This window comes from Rhinolophus hipposideros (assembly GCF_964194185.1).
Source record: "Rhinolophus hipposideros genome assembly, chromosome: 2".
NCBI lineage: Eukaryota > Metazoa > Chordata > Mammalia > Chiroptera > Rhinolophidae > Rhinolophus > Rhinolophus hipposideros.
In genome coordinates this window covers 30,100,355-30,116,595 of record NC_138048.1, presented here as the reverse complement: position 1 = coordinate 30,116,595, position 16,241 = coordinate 30,100,355, and the positions used below count along the sequence as shown (strand labels likewise).

At 41.9% G+C, this 16,241-nt stretch overlaps 2 protein-coding genes across 4 annotated transcripts in view; one reads left to right on the top strand and one right to left on the bottom strand.

The window, feature by feature from the left end:
• The window catches only part of CMSS1 (cms1 ribosomal small subunit homolog), a 339,619-nt gene that overhangs the window by 184,251 nt on the left and 139,127 nt on the right, over window positions 1-16,241 (bottom strand). The gene's annotated exons all lie outside the window — the stretch shown is intronic.
• FILIP1L (filamin A interacting protein 1 like) overlaps window positions 1-16,241 on the top strand; it is a 264,654-nt gene that overhangs the window by 117,274 nt on the left and 131,139 nt on the right. The window lies entirely within an intron of this gene.

Sequence of the window (16,241 nt, the reverse complement as noted above, 5' to 3'; positions counted from 1 at the left end):
TAACACACCCTCTCACAACAAAGGGGTTCACTGTTTATATCTAACATGAAAGGAAAAGCTCCAAAAGTAGAAGGCCTGCATCCGAAAGATTCAAGGGATAGAATTTTCTTGCCCTACCTACACTCATGAAAATTCCCATCATCAACATCCAGTCAAACTAAGTGTCCCTAAGAGCGAACGACCTCTTCAGGACGGGATGCAGCTCTGGCTTTCTTATGCAGTTTTACCGCTTCACCCATACCTTCCATCTTCCCCAACAGGGTGGTGACATGGGCTCCTTTCACAAGCACAGAAACATCTCGCGACAGCCCGTGGAAACATGAACCATTATTTACACTGGAAAGAATGACGGGGAGCAGCTGTGCCCAGCAGTAGACAACTCTTGAGGCAGAAAATGGGACTGTGTCGCCAATCTGTTATTATTGTAATAACTAATGGAGAGGAATAAAATGGATTACCAGAATTAAATCAAACTGGGAGGTTTCCAACACTGCTCCAGGACGTTGGCTTCTCACGGTTTATGATATTATCAGACTTCTTGATGAATTTGCAATCTGGTAATCCTGCCATGCCATTAGTTTTCCACATGCAAATCCCTGGAATCTAAGTTGATTCAGCAAATGAAGGGGACTAGGGAACTCCACTGGGTCAAGTTTATTTTAACCTAAGGGAAAGCAAGACGGGCAGTCTTCCTATTCTTATCAGATTTATTAAACCCACGAAAAGACTTGTTTAAATGACATCTTTCCCATGCTTTGCAAGTTAGTGAATACTTTTTATGTCTCTGCAATTATTATCCTGTTCCTGTCAGAACCAAATGCCTCATTAATAATATTCTCATGGATTCACTTAATGCTTAGCCAGATTATATTATCAATATTTAATCAATTTATCCATTTGTTGACTACCTTCCTTGTCAATGTGATAATTCTATGCCTAATCCATATTTTCCATCTAGATTAAATATTCCTAGGTCAGGAACTAGATATATATATATATATAATTCTACCTGTACAAGGCCCACCAAAAGTGTACAGGTGGCTTTTTAGGATGACTTAAATCCAACAGCCCCAATGTGATCATTCATTCATTCTAGGAAATTACTCTGCTCCCTTTTCTGAGAATAACGTTGCAGGGAGAGGGCTGCTATCAGTAGCTGGAGTGTCAATGGGTGTCCTAGACTGTTCCCATGACCTACCCCACAACTTTCATGATTCCACAGGGTGAGGTCCTGATGGAAGCACCTAGCCCAAAGCTAGAGCCCACCCAGGTCTCTGTCCCCGTACTAGTACTGACTTACATCAAGGAGTGACCACAGGACAGATACTGATGGGGAAAGTGGCCATTCTGAACGGGAGCCTCAGAGAGATGAAGGGGTGCTAACGCATTTCCATCTGTATCTCCTGTGAGACGGGTTCCTGAATCCCAGACCTGTATTTCAGCCTGAGTTCTACAGATATCTCATAGTGGACGTATAGAAAAACAGGACTCCATCTCTCCTTCCGAACGGACTTCTTTTCTCGCATGATGATCTCCACTACTGGTTCCAGCAACCCTCTCTCTCTGAAACCAAACCTGCCAATTCTTGCTGTTGACTATCTCATGACTGCAACCCATCCTCTCCAGTCAGAGCCTGATTCCTTCACAGGAAAGATTGCAGAAGCTTCCTAACTAATCTTTCCGCCTCTAGTATTTTTCACCTCTAATTGCATCCTGACAGACACTTACCTATACTTTGTTCATGGCATTTTGCTGCTTAAAAATCTTTCAGTGGCTGGCTACAACAAAGAGGATAATGGTTAAGTTCTCTGAAATGGTAAAAAGTCCTTCAAGCCCCACCCTAGCTTCTGACTAAACTCTATTGCTCTCTCTTACAAACTCTACCTCTCCCACTATCTCGATTCATGTCCCATGTACAGAATGTCTTGTTATTTTCTCAATGGACTGTGTTCCTTACTCTTTCTCAAATTCCTGCGACTGTGTATGTGCAATGTCTAGAATTCCCTTCCCTGCTTCTCTACTAGTAAACTCCTACAAGGAAACCAGGGACACGCTAGGTTTTAGTTGGGCAAGGAGGCACAGAAAGCTACAGGTATACCTCATTTTATTGTGCTTCAAAGATACTTTTTACAAATTGAAGGCAAGACCCTCCATGAGCAAAAAGATTACAACTCACTTTATTTGGATACTTGCTTTATTGCGGTGCTCTGGAAGTGAGCCCACACTATCTCTGAGGTGTGCCCGGATTCTGTCATTAGGAAGTTGTGGAAGGAAGGAGAACACAATACAAAGGGGTGGGGAAGCACAGAGCATGGAGGTATGAGATTTCAGGAATGACGAGGGCACCACGTTCATTTCCTTCACGGCATTTACCTCAGTTTATTGTATATGGAGAGTTGTTCAGTCGCACACCTCAAGTGCTGTGAGGCTTACGGGGCAGTGGCAGTAGGGTGGGCATTCCCTACTCAGACATCGCCTGCAGGCTCTGCAGCCAGACTGCCGCGCTCTGAAACTAGGCTCTACGACTTATCAGATGACCTTGGACAAGTTACTTATCATTCCTGTGCTACTTCTTCCTTAGCTGCTGAATGGTAATCTTCTTCAGAAGACAGTTGTGAGAATGAATGAGTTAATACATGCAAAGTATGAGGTTGAGCTGTGTGAAATTACCATTTTTATAGGTCAAAATGATTAAATATCAGCAAGTTCGTGATTCAACCAAATATTTAAAACAATGTTTACTGAATAGTACATACTCAAAAAGTTATTATTTATTCTCATAGATTCTTCTAAACCATTACTCCCTAATGCCTCTGATGTAACAGCCCTTATTTGTTGAGGTTTATATCACCCAATGGTCTTTCCTCATTGATGTCCCTTTACTAATCTCCTGGTTCCTTTGTAACAAGACAAGGGCACTTGGCTACAATCCTTACCATATTCCTTATCCTCTTACCAACCTGGGTGATTTCTGTATCTATCAGGACAACCCCCATCCAATTCCTCACCTTCCTCACCTCCAGGTCACCCACAGCAAGGTCATACCCTGTATTCATCATCAAGGGGGGCTGTTTCCCATCCATTATCCAAAGATGACCACAATCTTCCATCCTTCCCGTCTTCTCCTGCCTTTGCTCTCACTGCCGCTGCTCTTCAATCCCAGGAAAACCACAGTGTCTTGATCCCTCCCCTGGCCTCACCGCTTTACGCAGCTGGGATAGCATGACTCATTGCCCAAACCACTCTCGCATCAATATCTTCAACTATACTGGACGTCTGTCCTTTTGCTTCACCTGTTTAACAAAACCTCAACTCAGGATCAATTCAGAAAACAGTGTCTTTATTTCTGGGGCCCAGCTGTTGAGCACAGTTGGAGAAAATCAGCTTTCAGACTGATGCCACTATAAATTTGCAGCCCTCAATTTCAAGTAGGCAATCAACTCTGCTCAATCTTTTACTCGTCCTTGCTTAGCCTGCTCTTATTTTACTCAGCAACGTTTCAAAACTGTCATCATGCTCAAGATCCCAACCAAAGCCACATCCTTCTCAACAGATGACACCATCTTCTATTTCAGTGAGACAATTGCCTACACATTATCTCAGCATCCTCCTCCTCCCTTTCTAGATATCTCTGGAGCTAACCTTGCACTCTTTCTTCCAACTCACAGGACAAGGTATCCATCCTCTGGTTCAAGGCCCTGCTCTTTACACATGACTGCTGTCTTTTTGCATGTCTTCTAGTACCTTGTTCTATCAATATCCCCTTTATTTACCTAAATCTTCAACCTCTCACTGCCCATTTGTTCTTTCTCCTAAGACGAGAAGCCTATCTAAATCTTTCACCATATTAAAAGTAATTTGTTTTATTTTGTGAACCAGGGTTGCCCCCCTAGGAACCATCCCCTTCCTTCTTTTCCGAGCTAAGTGACTTGAAAGAGAGATCTGTGCTACCTCAACTTTCTCACTCTTCCCAGTCACTCTACAACAAGCCATCATCTGACTTCTGCCCTGGCCATTGCACTGAAAACTTCTCTCATGAGTCCACCAATGAACCCTACCTGATGGACACATATCAAATCTCTCTTCTGTTCTGTTCTCCCTTCACTGTCTTTTTCCTTTGCTGTCTACTCCATGGATTCCTCTTCTGTGGTTTGCCCCAAAGAACGTTTGTATGTGTTAAGGCTTCACCCTTGGAACTCTGCTCATTTTACAGACTCTACTTGTACAATTTTTTCAAAAAAATTATTGGGGTGTCATTGGTTAGTAAAACTATAAAGGTTTCAAGTGTACAATTCTATAATACATCATCTATATATTGCATTGTTTGTTCACCACCCAGAGTCAGTTCTCCTTCCATCACCATACATTTGCCCTCTCTTACCCTCTTCTACCATCTTCCCCTCCCCCCTTACTTTCTGGTAACCACTAAACTGTTGTCTGTGTCTATGAGTTTTTGTTTGTCTTGTTCATTTGTTGCTTTCAGTTTTATATCCCACAAATGAATAAAATCATGATTCTTGATTTTTTCCCGACTTATTTCGCTTAGCATGATAATCTCAAGATCTACCCATGTTGTCACAAACAGTAATATTTCATCTTTTTCTATGGCCGAGTAATATTCCATTGTGTATATATGCCACATCTTCTTTATCCAGTCATCATACTTGCACAATTTTATTTGCTCTTGATTTTAAACACTATTGACAAGTCTATATATCCAGCCCAGGTTCTCTCCCAATGCCTGTCACATTCATTTACTTGGACAGTCCACAGGGACTTAAACCCAGCATATCATTCATTCAGTATTTCAAAAATATTTATTGACGACCCTCACTTCATACTAGTATTCAGCAGTAAACAAGACAGCAAGATAGGACCTTTATCTTAAGCCTTATTTTTAACTACTACCTTCAATTAAACTTTAGGCTGTAAGAACACCAAACTTTCTGTAGTTTGCCATTTTCTGTTGAAAGAAGACTAAACACTAGGGGCCTTTGAACTCGAAAATCTTTCAGCCTGGAATTCCTCTCCATGTTCTTTTCCATTTTTAAGACTTTAGGAGAAGTCTTACACTCCAAGAAGCCGTCTGTAAATTCCCATACTGGGCTAAGTGCCCTGATCACCGCACGGACTAGGATATGCTAAAACTATCTATTTGAACATGTCTTCCCCACTGTATCTCCGGGGCAGGATTCGGTCTCTCCAGTGAACAGCAGATAGCTTGGTAACAAATGTTTGAGATTACTCAGCTAGATATAATCTTTCCCCTCTTTAAACACCCCAAGTACTATGGTGCTTTACGAACTCTCCCTAATACTGCTGCATATGTCTATTTGTAAGTCTCCTCCCCCTTTCCTTGCTAATGCTGGTTGAACTTTCTTGAGCATGCTTTGCCTTTTTCGTTCTCCACACTCCCCAAAATTATCTACAGAATGGGCACTGAAAAAATACTGGTTGAATTGAGCTGAAATGAACAGAGAAAACACTCCCATATTTAGATCTTCTATCTCTGAAATCCTTTAGTGGTGGTGTGTAGTTCACGGCTAAGATTTCCCAAGTGTCTTTCTGCCACAACCAAGGTCCAAAAGAGTATTATCAGAGATGTTCGGCCCGTTCTTCAAGATCTGGTTGTGTCACGAGAGACCACTCTGATTGCATATGTGGGATCTCCCATCCATGTATATCGACTCACCACATTTCCTCAATTCATAGAACAAGGAGAAAAGATGGGACTCCCAGTGGAATAAAAAATTCATTTGACCCATTGGATCACTATGTACCATATGTCTTCCTGCAATGTATTAAATTCAGGCTTTTAATGCCTAAGTTCATTTCCAAAAATGAATACTTCTATTCATTTCTCACAAGAAGCTTCACTCTCAATGTATATAAAATGCTTTGAGCTCTCTGTGAAAGGAATGATGTAAATGTAAGACATTATTACTAACGTTATCCTCTAGATAACCTCATGAGGTAAGAATTAATGTCAGAGGGAATATTATTTTACAGGCGGAGAAGTCAGCTGATTTGCTCAAAGTCAGAGGTAGTGGTAAGAGCCAAGAACACACTCCAAAAGTCCTGTGCTGGTATCCATTGCCAGACCTAATACAAGCTTTGCAAAAAGGCTTTCTTAGGGTGTGAAGAAAGTACAAGAATTTTATTCTTTCTTTTTTGGACTGTTCTTGCCCCATTCCTCTTTCCCTCTTATCATGTTTTCCTTCTCAAAAGAGAACCAAAAGAGAATGCACTGATCACCTAGGAGCCATCTACTGCCCCACCTGCACAGCATCTGGGCCCGTGCACTTCAGTCAGGCATACTTCATTTAACTTCTGTCCATGGCTCTCAATCAAGGAAGCTCAGATCTCTGCCAGCTTGAGTTCATTCAGTTTGAGTAAAGCACAGTGTCATCCAAGTATGGCATGCTCCACTGAATTCATTCTCTGCAGTTACGTCTCGTATAGGTGGCCCATATAACTTACCAGAGATCCTACTCTCCAAATAGTTTTTCAAGTCTGACACATTGCATTTATTAAGATGATAGTAAGTCTCCAAACTACTTTTGATGGGACCTGCACAACAGCGATCATTTATGGAGAAGTAGAAATCTACTAGACTGAATTGTATCTGGTTCCATGCCCTAAAACTTTGCACAGCCCCCCCCAAATCAGTTATCTGGAAGGATGTAGGCCTTAGGTTGACAAGGAAAAGGGAAAAGACAATAAGAAAGTGAAGAAGAGAAAGAAGAGAGAAAGATGAGAAGGAACAATACTTTCCTTTGTTAAAAGACAAAACAAAAAACCAGTTACAAAACAACTTGTTTTTTGTACTTTGTTGTTCAAGTGCTACAGCTGACGACTGATATGTCTACAGACTGTGGGGGAAGGGTGTAACACGTCATTTATTATTCACTGAGTAAGGCCTGATTGCATACTATGCACTGGGGATACAAAGATGCATAGAAATGTAAACTATCATAATTCACTGAGATGATAGCTTTATTTCCTAGTAAGCATACATTCAGTGGAAACAGAGAGGAAGGAACTAGAAAAGTCATGAGCCTTTCATTTTGCCTTTCTTAGCCTCAGTCTAGGTAGGCAGCAGAGTTTAGGATGAAGATTTGTAACCTAGAGACAACAGACTGAGTTTCACTGGTTTATAGACCACATCCCTCTTTCCCACTGGTTGGCACATAACTATAATAACATCCACTGGAGTGCTGGTGAACGGTTAACAACTGGCTCTAGAAAAACAAAGTACTGATTTGTAGCATTTGATGATTTCCGTGGTGCAAATATTCCGATAATGGCTGATTTCTAGCTACCACGATGGACCACTGAGGTGGGAAGAGCACAGACATAAATAACCTCAGGGGCACCATGTAGTCAAATAGTTAGGAAGCGGTGCGTTTTGAGCACTTGCTATCTTTGTTTTCAAGAACTTGTTTATTTAATAGCAATTACAATAATTTAATTTTAATAATGACTGTGTTTAACAAACAGCTCACAAAAGTCTTAAAAATGTAGCAGTCATGAGCGAGTAAGGATCAGCTCCAGCACAGCCCTCGACTCATACGCTCGGGATGCCAGGAGCAGAGCTAGGAGTCCAGACCAATGTTGATTAAAAAGCTGTTCCTTGCTTCCTTCCCTGCTGTCCTTTCTCTATCCTACCCCAGACCAAGATCGAAAACAACTAATAGGTTTACTGCACCCCTCCTTTGCCCTTTTCTCTCTCTCCAATGACCCTCAGTAATTTACACCACCCCTCCACCAGAATGGCAGAGCTGGCAGCCCAGTGCTGAAGTCCGACAAACTGGGTTTGCTGATCACTATTAACTTTATAAACATTCGACAAATACGACTATTATTATTCCTGTTACTCAACACCTTCCCCTCTATATCTATAGTTGGATTCAAGATGCCGCCACATTTAAATGGCATTGTCAATCTTCAAAGTATTCTGAGTATCAGCAGATTTTCAGGCGAGACAAGATGGCAGGTACAGAAAGGAAGGACCACTGGTTGGGGAGCCAACTTCATCCTGAGTGATTTGCTCAGAGTTGACCATTTCAACTCCCAGCCCTTTCAAGCTACCAAGCAAAGCCTATGCAGCCTGCTGAGGTACCTTTCCAATCTACTTCTGAGTTAAGAAACAATTTCTCTAAGGACTTATTTACTTATAAATTGTGAAAATTGTATTTATGTGTTTTAAGAGACACTGTGATTTCCCTGTAAATATCCATTTTTCTGTTAAAACACAAACCTATCCAGAAAAGTATCTGAGAGAAATTCAGAGCTACAGATTTATTATTTATCTCAATTGTAAAAGTCTGGCAAATCAGTCATGACCTTGAGAGAACATAGTGCATATCCACAGAATATACACGTCATAACATGACTGAGCAGTACCGATAAATGTAACAGCCTACACTGATAAAAACTTATTCCAACTTTTCATCCTTTATAAAAAGCTACACAACTCCCACATATATGAAAAACACAAAAAAGAGGTCATGAACTGCTTAGCTTTGAAAGAAAAATACCTGACTAACATATTTGTTTTTTCACAATTGAAGCTCATATCCGTTATCTCATGGTGGGAACTAAGAGATATGTTTGGCTAGCAGGATTTAAATTTCTTCAAAAAACATTCTCCTGGACCTATGTAATCTTTCAAGGCAATTACCAGAAAATACGCTTATTTACAAATTAACTTTAGAAATTTTTAACTTACCATAATTTATTTCTATATACAGTAGATTGTTCTAAATACATTAGGTATTCCAATAAATACAATGAAAAGGATCATGTTTCTTTTCTGTTGGAAGAAGTTTTCATACACAAAGTTTTTTAAAACCTGGTAAGTTTTAAAGCAATAGAACTGGTATCCATATGATGTCATGGTAACTCAGGGAAGCATTTTCCAATTATTGCTGGAAACTCCGTGGATGAGACGATATGATCCCCTGGGAAGCCTGGCAGTGCCGAGCCAGCCAGCGTCCTCAGGACTCCCTGCTTAGGTTGTCCTTCAAAGCTTCCTCCATTTACCCTAAACAAACATGACCCTTTTCTCTGTGAGCCACATTGGGAAACGTTGGCTCAGAAGCACCAGCTTAGCAAACACCAACCTCCTTTCGGCACCTGACAAATACACAGACGATCACTGCAAGCACTGGGTCCACTGAGCTGTGTGGGTGTGACAGGGTGCGAAGAGCAGAGGTGGGAATAAGATTGGCTTGTGGCTCAGGCTTTCTTTTTTTTTTTTTTTTATAACAGTTTTTTATTGGTTTCAGGTGCACAAAACAATGTATTAGTTAGACATTTATCATTTATATCCCTCACCCAGTGACAACCGCCCTCGCCCATCCACTACCCCTGACATTGCACAGAGCCATTACATTTCTTGTGACCGAGCCCTGAACCTGAGGCAGATCACTTTACCTGACAGGACCTCCACAGGCTCAGCTGTAACGTCAACTGATTGGCCTTGATCTTTAAGTGCTCATCTCACATGAGACCCCTATTTCTGTGAGCGCCATCACACTCATAGTGGGCTAGGAGCTGTAGGGGAAACTTAGGATTGACACAGACTCTGCCCCATGCACAAGGAACCGGTCATCTAGACATAAGATCATTAATGAAGATGAACAGTAATGAGTAAATATAAAATCTAATTGAATTGTAATGAGTTTGGAACACTGAAAATTATCATTGCTTATGATATCTCAAGGCACTTCCTACCAGGCATATAAATCTATAGTGTAAATTCGCATCACAGAACTAGTTGATGACCTCTGCTTTTATTGAATCCTGCAACAGAATAATCATCATGTTCAACTATTCAAACGTGCTCGAAGATTATAAAGTGATGTGGTCTTAAGAAATCAGCTTCACGTTGGTTGTACTTAGGAGCTCTGGCCTGGCCTAGTCAACATTTTCATTATGACATATTTTAATTAAGTTATTAACAAACCGATGTATGTTCAGTGAATACTGACCAACGTAAGGAGGAATGCTAAGAGTCCTGCCCTGAATAAAAGTTCAAACATACCCCTCACTCAACATTCTTTGCTATTTTTCTAATCCTTTCAAGCATGTGCTCCCACCTCACTTCTTTTTAGACCCAGAGAAACCCAAATTCTTTTACTTCTCTGCTAGATCCTTATGTATCGGCCCACTTCTCTTTTCACTTCTTTTCCTATCCTCCATACAGGCTCTATGGACCATCAAGGAGACCTCTCTCTTACTTATCTTCATCCCTTCTGTCCCCAAGAATCCCTTGTCTGAACACATGCAACACGGAAGCAATGAATTTTAGAGAAAAATCACACACGTTTGAAACTGAGGCAACTGTACATTCACGGTTGCCAGAATTAGCTGGCTTGGCCTGGAACCGCTGCTAGGCCTTTCTGTTTCCCTAGAAGGAAGAGTATTTCCAATCTTCTCGGGTTCACTGTTACCTTAATTATTGTACCCTCTCCAGGCAGGCTAACCCTCTGTGACAGTGGCAGGGGACAGGAGATCAAGGGAAGCCAGCTGCAGGCAACCGCAACTGCTAGTGAAACCTAGGCCAACTCCTGCAGCCATCGGGAGAGCGACCTCCTTCCCGTAGTAACGCCTGTGGGGAACGTATGAGAGACGGATTTGTGAATACGTGCTGTATTTATGCTGCTCATGCCCATTAATAGCCGTGTCTAAAGATGTCTTTAATTTTGCAGGCTCAGTTCATTTCCTTTATCTAAAACTTAAATCTTTTCCCACATGTTCTCAGGACCTAGAATCAAATCCTAGCTCTACCACGTAGCTTCCTAACCTCTGGGAAGTGATTTGAACTCTCTGTATTGGGGGACAATACCTACCTCACAGAGTGAATGTGAGAAAAATCACACACGTTTGAAATTGGGGCAACTGTACATTCACGGTTGCCAGAATTAGCTGGCTTGGCCTGGAACCGCTGCTAGGCCTTTCTGTTTCCCTAGAATTAAGTTTGTTAGTATAACAGTGCCACGCCCATAGTGCTGTATAAGTGTTTGCTACTGTTGTTGTTGTTGCCCTATGTATAGAAGTCACCCAGATTTTTCTCACAGTCATAAGAATGTGAAAACTGTATTATCTCTTTCTTCCTGTGGTTTCTCCAAATATACTGCTGATGGAGAATTGGTCTTGCTACTGAATGAGCTATATCTGTCTAATCCTAATGATTGAATACATCCTTTCTCTAACAACAGAACATAATACACACAATATTTCCAACTATATGATCTCATACAGAACCTGCTTTGTTTCCCATAGTTACTGCGCAAGTAAGAGAATAACAAATATCCTTCCTGATCAGGACTAGCCATCATTCTCTACTCTTCGATAATATCCGATCCCGTCTTCCCATCCGACCGCCTGTCAGCCCTGCTCTCTGCTCCAGCACTTCTGTATCTTTCTCCCCACTCACCACCTCCCCATTTAGTGCCTCACCCAGACTGAACCATCCTCACTTCCTTGAGCTCCCCATGCACTCTCTCACCTCCAGCTTTTCCAACCAGCTGGCCCTCCCACCTGAACACTTTGCTCCTCTCAATTACCCTGTTCCCTTGGGTAATGCCGAGTACTATGATGGACTTCGATTATATGGTACATCCTCCAGAAAACTGTCCTTGACCCCCTAACCTCCAATCACCAAGCTGAATTTGGTGCCTCTTCGAGAGCCCTTCTCACTCTAATTAGATCAGAGTTCCCCGAGAGCGGGGATCACAGCCTCCTTTGTCTTCTCTGCTTCCCCAGTTCCTAGCTGTGCCTACCATGTATAATTTGTACTTACAAATGGACAAATGCACTGTATCGTAAGAAAACAGTTTGACAGACCTAGAGATGTTTCAAACCTAAAAAGGGGACAAGGCAAGATCCCTGTCAATGTCTTCAAACATCCACAAATATCATGGAAGGAGAATAATATTTATTCTATGTAGCTTCAGAAAGAGACACCAGGACCCACGGTATAGGCTCTGAGGAGCCACATTTCAACACAACAAAGAACTTTCTACAATGTAGAGCAGGAGACCAACTGGCCAGTGTTCAGCTGCATGTAACTGGAGGAGTTCACGCAGGGGCGGGCGACACTGGTGTTGCCAGTCTCCTTGTCAAGCTAGATTCTGTGACGACTCATAAAGTTCTACTTCTGGGCACCTGGGTATGCATATGTATGATAAGAATCACCGTGGGTACATAAAAGAAATGATCAAAAGTTATATATTAATGTCACCATGGCCCTGCCACACGATGAAGTACTTGGGGCAAAAGAATAGTCAGAAGGTTTCAGATAAAACAAAGTAATCCAACCCCAAATCCAGCATTCTAACACAGGGGACAAGGCTGAGGAGAGGCAAATCCAGGTCCCCTGGGCCATTCTCCACACCACCTCCTTCATCCTGGAGGAGGCAATTTAACTTTACAACTTTCAAGAAACTTCCCATTAGAAGTGGTTTCAACTTGGGGATTTATTGCATTTTCCAAGGTTACGTCATTCAGGCTATGCATAATCCAGAGGGACTCCAGGGGCCACACTGTAAACTGTTACATTAAATATTAACGAATATTGTTCCTGATAAAACCTATAACGTGCACTCACGCACCCACACAAAAAGGGACTTTTCACCTTATATGGTTACTTAAAAAAAACTCAACCCCTTTTACATTCCACTTTGTTGGTCTGCCAAACACGCAGAGTACATCTACTTTAAAAACACCAATTAAAAATACTAACAACACAAAAATATATAAACGGTGGTTCGAAGTCAAGGGCACATAAATTGACATGGATTCAGACAGTAAGTAAACATACAATGAGTAACAGAAACTACTACATCATACAAAAGGAAGCTGAACAATTGCCCTAAATGCGAAAGTGATCCTCGCCACCCCCATCCCAGTACCCGACTCCTCCACAGGCAAAAGAAAACAGCAATTGAAAGAGGGAGAGATGGAAAAAGGGGCCAAAGAATGATTTGAGCAGGACCTGCAGGAGATGGGGAGGAAGAGGGAGGCAATCTCATTTCACACTGTAACCTCAGGCAGCCCCACGGGCTTTTACATTCCTTACCAGAAATGCTGCATTGACAAGTGTTCAATATCTCCAACACCTGGGCTGCGTAACTGAGGGGCAGCTGTGGACAGAGGACTGGGCTGGGATGGACAGAATTTGGACTGATATTCTTATTGTTATCCACATTCCGCCACTTTACTTTTCTGAGCCTTAGTTTCCTCATCTGTAAAACGGTGATCCTAAAACCTACCTCATAGCATTGTTGAGAGGAAGAACTAAAACCAGGTGTGCAAAGGTAACTAATCCAGCTAGAAACACACACAGAAAACCTCAATGACTTTGTTTGTCGAGACAGAAAAGAACTGCTTCCCTCTGTGGTACCCAGGAGGTTGAGCTATCACTGTTGCTCCGATGTGGAACCTGGCCCAGGTCACGTGGAGCCCATCAGTGTGAAACTAAGAGGCACGGTGCTATACGCGCTGCAGGGAATTAATGCACGAAGGAAGGAGGGGGGCAGGAAAAGACGAAAGGTGAAAGAATGCACTAGGCATAATCCCAACATTTGTTTTTGCAAGAGAGATAGACATGCACCCTCGGCACTGTCCCCTGAGTCCCCTGGGGTCAGTCCAAGTCATTCCTACGGCACGAGTGAGCTTGGGTCTCAGCCAGAGGACCATGCTCATACTCTTACCTTTGGGTAATTCTTTAAAAAAAAAATTATACTAGTACAATTCTTTCTTTTAATTGTTCTCTACACACTTTATCCCACGTGCTCTGGGAGCGAATTGGATTGTTTACTGGAGACTCACTATGGTTCTACCTTTGGAGTCTGTCAGAAATAAAGTGTCCTTACTGTATGTAATTTTGTTTCTTTCATCGCTAACGCCTCTTTATGGGCTGTAGCATTTTGGTCTATGGATTACTAAATTCAATTCAGTCTGCAAAAGAAATTTTACAGGGAGAAAACCAAGGCTCAGGGAAGTCCAGAGACCTGATGTGAGACAAAATGAATTAAAACCAGACAAAAATTAACTGAATTCCTCTTTATCTTTTTTATAGTTATACAGAACACAGAATATTTAAAGTGTGGGGGAAATGGGAATGCCCTGAACATTTACACAGTGATATTTTAAAAGAAAATTATGACCATAGCCTAATATGCTTCTTAATTCTGTTATATTTATGACATATTTCAATAATTTATATGATGGGAAGATAAGGATCAAATGTTTATCAACTATTACTCATGAGAACTCAGTGCTGCAGAGCTCATTATCCCCATCTTACAGATAGAAAAAGACGTGCTTAGAAACACCTGATGGCTTCCCACTGCCTTAGGCATAAAGTAAAAGCAACTTAAGATGCTACTGTATTTCCCCCAAAATAAGACCGGATCTTATATTAATTTTTGCCCCAAAAGGTGCTTTAGGGCTTATGTTCAGGGGATGCCATCCTGAAAAATCATGCTAGGGCTTATTTTCCGGTTAGGTCTTATTTTTGAGGAAACACGGTATATGAGTCCCCACGGCTCTCTCCAGTTCATTCTGATGTCTCCCCCTGCTCCTCCACTGCAGCACAAGCTTCCCCACAACCTCAAGATCTAGCCCCAATCATTGCTTCACAATGCCCTCTGCCCCAGACGTCTTTTTCCTGTGCATGATCACCAAGATTCAAACAAGCTTCAAGTATTTTCTAAAATGCTGTTTCAGTCTCCTAATTGTAGACCCTCTGTGACCAGTTCTTCCTGCGGACCCCTCTGACCCCTTGGTTGCACATACAATATGGCATAGTTCTTTCTTGGTTCACAAATGTCTCCTTTGTGAGTTCTTAAAAGGTAGGACAGAGATCTACGTCAGTAGTTTTCTGCTGGGCCGCGGGAACACCCCGCTTCTTCACGGTCGGTGTGACAAGTCCTAGTTCTACATCTTCTTGACTCTGCCCAAGTGGGGGCGGTAAAAACAGACACTGGGAAGCTGGTTACTTTCCCCTTCTGGTACTATCCCCTTAAATTCGAATGAAACCTTCTTCAGTCTACTTCATAAGATCAAGGGGGCAGATGGCTCAGTTTTGTCAGAGGAAGAGGGAGAGTGACAGGCATGCTGACTACTGTAGCTTAATTGCCAGGCCGAGGACAGAACCGCTCTGCAGAGGCTCATAGGAGGCCCCAAAGGGAGAAATTCCAGTGACTTATTATGGTATTGAAGAAGTGATTAAAAGCAGTTTTGGTCTTTGAAAGACTTCTGATACTACCACACAGAAACATAATGAGGATCTTGTATATATGTGTAAATACATACATTTTGTGTTAGTATTTCAAAAAAATGTCATAACTATTTGTGAAAAACCAGAGCAGCCTGGCTCCATGTCTTGGTTGGGCTGGCCTTTCTTCAACTAGATACTTTCTGCCAGTGCTTGGAACATGTGGAAACTGGAACTCTGAAGAACAAAACCTCGTGTGCATACAGTGTACAGAGTTCACTCGCCACGCTTACTACTTTTCACACTGTCTCTCAGTGGCTTTGCCTTTTGCTCATAACAGCATCTTACTGCCAAATCAGAATACCCTGACAGGTGTTTTCAAGTAACTCCTCTGCTTTATAAATTATCTTTTGTTGTACACCACATAAAAAATAAATGTATCAATATAAACACAAGTATTTCTCTTCTTATGGGGGGGAAAAGGGAGCAGAAAACAGCACTGAGATTTCTAGTCTGGAGAGCTGGGGAAAAGATAGCATTATTATGTCCAGCTAGAAGCCTGGGCAGAAATATGAAGACTAAGAATAGGTTCGTGGATTTGGAAAATAGAAAAGCACTGGTGAGGGTAGAAGCTGGACTATAAGTAGCGGGGGTGGGAAGTTGAGACTAACAGAATGAGGTCGGGCAAATGTGAAGATGGGAGGGAAACTGATAGAGGTTGCAGCAGTGAAAGTGAAGATTTTATTAGGAAAAAGGACAACTGGACATGTGATGAAATCATAGAAAAAGAATCAGCAGTGAGAAAAAAAGAAAACAACAACAAAAACGATAGGTATGCCAGGAAAGGAGGTATCTGATGGGGCAAGATTCCAGAGGAGAGGCCTCTGATCCAAAGCTCAGACAAAGGGACAGATGTGGAAACCAAGAGGAACATTCTTTGAAGGTAGGAAGAGAAGAAAATGTGTGAAGAAGGGGAGAGGTTTAGGCAGCAGAGAGAAGGGGAAGAGCAAAG